Below are 6,000 nucleotides of genomic sequence, written 5' to 3'. Positions count from 1 at the left end.
GTGGGCTCCTCAACTAGCCCCCACCCTTCCTGGTCCCTTTCCTTGAACATTTCTTTCAAAATTGTAAAATGACCACAATATCACTCACAAACTGTTCATTGGAAAAAAAAAAACAGGATCGGGCCCAGACAAGCAGGCAAGTAATAGATAAACAAACTGAAAAACAGGTTGAAAGCCCTAAGGGAATAGTGTCAGGAGTAAAAAAAGCAGGATCGGGCCCAGACAAGCAGGCAAGCAACAGATAAAGAAACAGGTTGAAAGCCCTAAGGGAATAGTGTCAGGAGTAAAAAAAGCAGTAAGTGCAGGCATGAACCCCTGGAACAATACTTAAAATGGTAAAATCTGAGGTGATAAAGGTGTCATTTTGGAACAAACAAGTGATTTAAGAAAAGAAAGTAAAAAGTTAACTCTACAGAGGCTGAAGAGAATTAAGCAGTTAAACTTTGTGGAAAATGTTAAAAAAGGACCATGTTAAAGAGAAAAAATTCTTGGTTTCTGTGCAGCCACTCTGAAGGGAAAATAGGCCCTTTTTCCAGAAGAATGCCTGTAAATAATCCATATATATATACAGCTATGTAAAAACAAAGCAGTGTAAAGAAATGTTAAGGAAAAGAATATGTGTATGTATCTATTTGTCTGTGAAAATATGTAACATTCTAAGAATCTAAACCAACACATCTGGTTTGTAAAACTCCTGTTTTCTAGGTGTCAGATAAATCGGTTTTGTTTTTGTTTTTAATGCCACTAAAAATTCATTTGACTCTTTAATTCAAAGTTGCAAAACTGACAAACCTTTTTGCAAAACCCAAGTAATTAGTGCTGTTTGGCTTTGGAATTTAGCATTTAACCCTTAAGAAATATCTTAATTCTTTACAAAAATTAAAATGTTTTTAAATAAAAACCAAGTCATGGCTGCAATAGAGCAGTCAAAATCAGAAAAATAGAAAGAAATTCTAAAGTCTTTTTGTTTGGTTGGGTTTTTTTTTGTAAAAATAGCAAGTAAAAGCTGTAATGAAAGAATAAGAAATTAACAATAACCCTCTGAAGCAACAGCAAAGGTAAGGTGCACAAAACAAAAGAAAGCAATGTTAAAAACACTGAGCCTTAAAATAGCTCTGTGTAAAAAGACTGTCACTTTTATAAGGGTACATAAAAACTCTGTAAGAACAAAACAAACAGTTACACCTTATGTAAAAATTAATATGGCTAATATTTTAAAAAAAGTTATAGTATAAAAAATGTGCATTTTCCCTAGGACATGTGCAGTATATATTGTAGAAAGGGGTAAAAAAAAATGCAGATAAAATGTGCTGCTAAATTAAAATCCTATTAGGGCCAAAAAGAGCCGCAATAGACTGTGTTTTCTTTTTCAGACCCTGTGTGTTAAGACAGAGTCTCTGAGCTCTGCTGATGGCTTTAAATCCAAAAGCCAAGCCTGTGTTAATGCAAATTACCTAACTGATAAAGAAAGTTGAGAACTGCCAGCACAAAAAAAGCTGCAAATAAAAAACATACCTGGTCAGCAAACAAATTGCCTACATAAAAGGCATGGTATAACAAGATACCTTTAATAGATTTGATGCTAATGTTATTGTTAATATTAAACATTAAAATAAATTTAATGTTAGTAAGTACCCCTGTAACAACTTATAGTGTGTATAATTTTTGAAAAAAATCCTTTAAAGTAATATGGTAATAATGCTTCTCAGCTATTACCTGTAAATAAACTTAAAGCTTAACACAGCAGAAAAAACATTACAAACTTGGTCTGCTATATATAAAAAAAAAACTTGAGGTACACTGCCTCATGAATTTAATAACTAAACAGTAAAATAATTTCCGCATAACCCTTAAAAAGTAAAAGCCATTAAAACCTGGCCTGCCTATAAAACAAACAAACAAATAAACAAACAAACAAACAAACAAACAAAAACCACAAAAAATATGGGGGTAATTCCTCTGTTTTGCCTGCAATCAGCAAGGGTATTTGTAAAAGAAAGAAATCTTTTAAGTAATAATCAATACCACCCCAAAAAGGATAAAAAAATGTTATCTTTGTCTTTCAAATAATCCAAAGTACTGTATAATGGGCTATGTGTATGTGTTAATTCTTAAAAAAAAGTGTTTAAAAAGTGTTAACAACCCACCAATAAATAAATGTAAATGTAAAGGTAATGTAAGTACTGTGTTTACCAATAATCACATTTAGTATTTGCCACAACAATAACAATAACAAAAAAGTCTCAGCTTACTGTAAGCACTAATTTAGCTCAGTTCTCTATCAAGCTTGGCATTAAATGGCAAACAGTTACCAATCATCTGTTAAAAGGTAAAAAGGTAATGTAAAAAACTAAACCATTCATATTATACACACAAATAAAAACATGTTAAAAATTGCCACTACAAAAAAACATAACAGCTTACCATTGGTATAACATATATTTTCTATGGTCTCCCACAACTACTAGCATACTAATGTTACTACCCCTAATTATGTTTTTGGTTTTAAATTGTATGTGTTTAATTAAAATGTTTAAAATGTGCTGGTGAATAAAACAAATGTGTGCAAAGCTAAAGTCACAGGCTCAAATCACCTCCCAGTATTTTCTATTATGTGAACTAAATAAAAAGTGACACTGGCGATTAATAATCTTAGTGTCAAAAGGGGGATATGTAGGAGTAGGATTTTATAATGTCCCTTAAGAATTAAAGTATAATTTGATTTCATCCTGCTAGCCACTTTTTTAAATAGCAGAAAGAAATGATCCCCTGGGACTATAAGATTCTGTTTTCCCATATGCATTACAAATTGGGCCCTCTCTTAACTCTTTAAGATTTAGTTAGTAAGAGACAGGATTCTCTATTGTGTCTATGTTAAGTAAATTAAAGAAACCTTAAAGGCCTGGGTCTCAATGTAAATTGTCTTGGTTATCAATTGTAAAACTTAGCAAGGTTTAATTTGCAATGCCTTTTTTTTTGCTCAATATAAAATACTACTGTTTGTATTCTCAATCTGTTTGTGTGAATAAGGAATGTATGCATCAGGAAAAAATAAAGAGTGAAGGCCATTATTATAGCCAGAGTCAAGGAAGAAGTAGTAAAGAGACTTAAAGAACATCAAAGAATCACCAGGCAGTGCTTTCTACCCCGATGGCTGTTAAACTGTCTGGCATCTCAGAGTGGATACATGCTTCGCAGTGTGAGAATGCACCACCCCCAGTGAACCAATCATCACCTCAGGACCACGAAGAGTCAATTGTGACTCCAGAAGAAGACGTAGAGGAACAGCCTGCAATACCTTACAATCTGCGCTCTCGTAAGGGTTGCCGGAAGCAGACGACTACATAAAGCAAGGCCCAAGAAGAAGCAGTAGTGAGCCTAGCGCCTGCTGCCTGGTGGACATAAAACTGTGACTGCGGTTCCCTCAGTTGGGGTTGTCAGAACCAGAAGGGCCCTGCCTCCAACATGCACCTCTGGTGGTGCCTGTTCCTCAGCTGTTGGTGTCTTAAAGTCTGGGGAGCCCACAATGACAATTCTTTTATCCAGCAGCAAGTGTGGATAGCTCAGACCCTTAATATTTCTAAATGCTGTGTCTGCAGCCACATCCCAGCCCACTCTCAAACTGGTGTTCCTGTCCTGGCTACCCATTCAATTCCCCAGACCTCACTGGAGGACCTTGTCCATTTAACACGATATGGAACAGTAATGACACCTGGGCAGAGGCTATTGGCAGTTCCTTTATCCCACTTGGGGGAGTAATACACCAGGCAAAAAGGCTCCTGAGGTTACCAGCAGTAGTTGAAATAATGGCAAATGAAACTAGAGAAAGTTTAAAAACCCTGGCTAAAGAAACAGGGGCGATCGGACAGTTGGCCCTCCAAAACTGTCAGGCATTAGACATAGTGCTGCCGGCCAAAGGAGGGACCTGTGCTCTCATTGGAAAAGAATGTTGTGTGTTTATACCTGACAATACCAATGAGGTAATACATCGCGCTAGCCACTTAGAACAAATCGCATATCTTCCCCATGAAGAGTCGAATTCTTTATGAAAGTGGCTAAGTAACCTGTACAATTTCTCTGGCATAGGAAACTGGTTGTTTCAGGGAGCCCTAACTATCCTGTTTGGAATCTTAGTGATTTTTGTATGCTTTCAGTTAATCTCCTGTTTTATCCAGAATTGTGTCACCCAGATGACTGCCCCAAAACAGAGTGCTAATATGATGATTTTAAATATCACTGATAAACAAAGAGATAAGGAACGGTTAATTTGTGGAACCCAGTAATTTTTGGTCATGGCGTATGCTTGATCAAAAGGAGGGATTGTGAAAGTAGAATGAATTATATTGTGAAAATAGAAAGGATTAAAGAAATGCTGTCGGTACCTTTAAGCAAAACTGTTGGAATGCTGCAATCCAGGTGTCAGGAATACAGACATTCACATAGAACAATTGCACCATTTAAGGGCAATTGGTAAAGTATTAGCCTTAGATCGATAAGAGTTAGTAAGGAAATAGAATATGCATGCTATGCCCCTGGTGAATTTTACTGTTTTGCTTTCTTTGTCTCTTTGTCTAATTCCCACTCTTTTATCTGTATAAATAAGACTGTTTGGGTCTTGCATGGCCACTCACATTACCTGGGTGTTATTGGCGGAGCGCTGCGCTAATAAAACAGAGTGGTCTGACAAATTGTGAGTCCTGATTCTAACTTTGACAGCGGTATTCTGGGCTGGATGTGGGTCTCCAGTGTCCGCCCTGCTGCAGCCCAGCCGGAGGATGCTGCTGGCTTGGTTAGCACAGGGGGAGGCAGGTGTCTTGTGGGAGGAGGGAGCACAGAGGCAGGCCCTGCTTCCCATCGAGGCTGCACCTCCCCTGCCATGGTGCCCCAGGGCTCGGCCCTCTGAGAGGAGAAGCAGGAGATGCTGCAGGACAGGGTGTGACTGTAACAGGCCAATCTGTCTGCAGAGCATTTGGGGCCCGACTGTGGGGAAGATGCCAAGTTACCCGCTGTCTGGTAGAGACAAGGGGAAGCTGTACTGTACCATCACCTGCAGCAGGAGCCTGTGGAAATGAAGGCGACTCCATTGGGGAGGGGAGCCCCCATGCCCCCTTTCCGCCTCCGCCGGGCTCCACTCCAAAGCTGCAGGGCTTTCCCCATCCCCCTGCATCCTCACCCACATTCCCTTCACAGCTTCTGGGGAGACCTCTCCTCCCACCACACTCCCTGAGGGTCAATTGCCAGCACATGCCCTCCTCCAGAACCTAGACCTGTGGGCCTAGCTGAGCCCCACACCCAGGGCGTAAATTCTCATAGACCAGAGGTTCTCAAACTGGGGTCCATGGACCACCACTGGTCTGCGAGCTCCATTCAGCTGGTCCGCGGATAGTTCCCTCTAAGGTGCGTGCCTGAGCGGCCACACACGAGACAATGAAGGGCCACCCACCTCGTTAGTGGAGCGTGCAGGAATGACTCCTCTAATTAGGTGCCTGGACCCTGGAGAAGACGCACATGTAAGGTGAGATGGTGGACTTGGGGGGGGGAATAGGGGGTAGGTGGGAGGGGGCAGTGGGGTAAGACCAGGGGGGTGGGTGGAATTTGGGATGTGCAGGGCTGCGGCGGCCAGAGAAAGAGGTGACTTTTCCCAGCTCCAGGGGCTGCTGGGGAGAAATGGCCCTCCTTCCCAGGCCCAGCTCGGGAGCTGCTGCCATGAGGGAGAGAGCCCCCCCCTTCCCAGCCCCAGTCTGGGGGCTACCACAGTGGGGGGAGAGAGGGAGAGACCCCCCCTTCCCAGCCCCAGCTCGGGAGCTGCCACAGTGGGGAAGAGAGGGAGAGACCCCCCCTTCCCAGCCCCAGCTTGGGGGCTGCCACAATGGGGAAGAGAGGGAGAGACCCCCCCTTCCCAGCCCCAGCTTGGGGGCTGCCACAGTGGGGAAGAGAGGGAGATACCCCCCTCCGTTCCAGCCCCAGCTTGGAAGCTGCTGCAGTGGGGAAGAGAGGGCA

Source organism: Gopherus evgoodei, chromosome 2 (assembly GCF_007399415.2).
Source record: "Gopherus evgoodei ecotype Sinaloan lineage chromosome 2, rGopEvg1_v1.p, whole genome shotgun sequence".
In the NCBI taxonomy this organism is placed as follows: Eukaryota; Metazoa; Chordata; order Testudines; family Testudinidae; genus Gopherus; species Gopherus evgoodei.
This window is presented reverse-complemented; position numbering follows the sequence as displayed.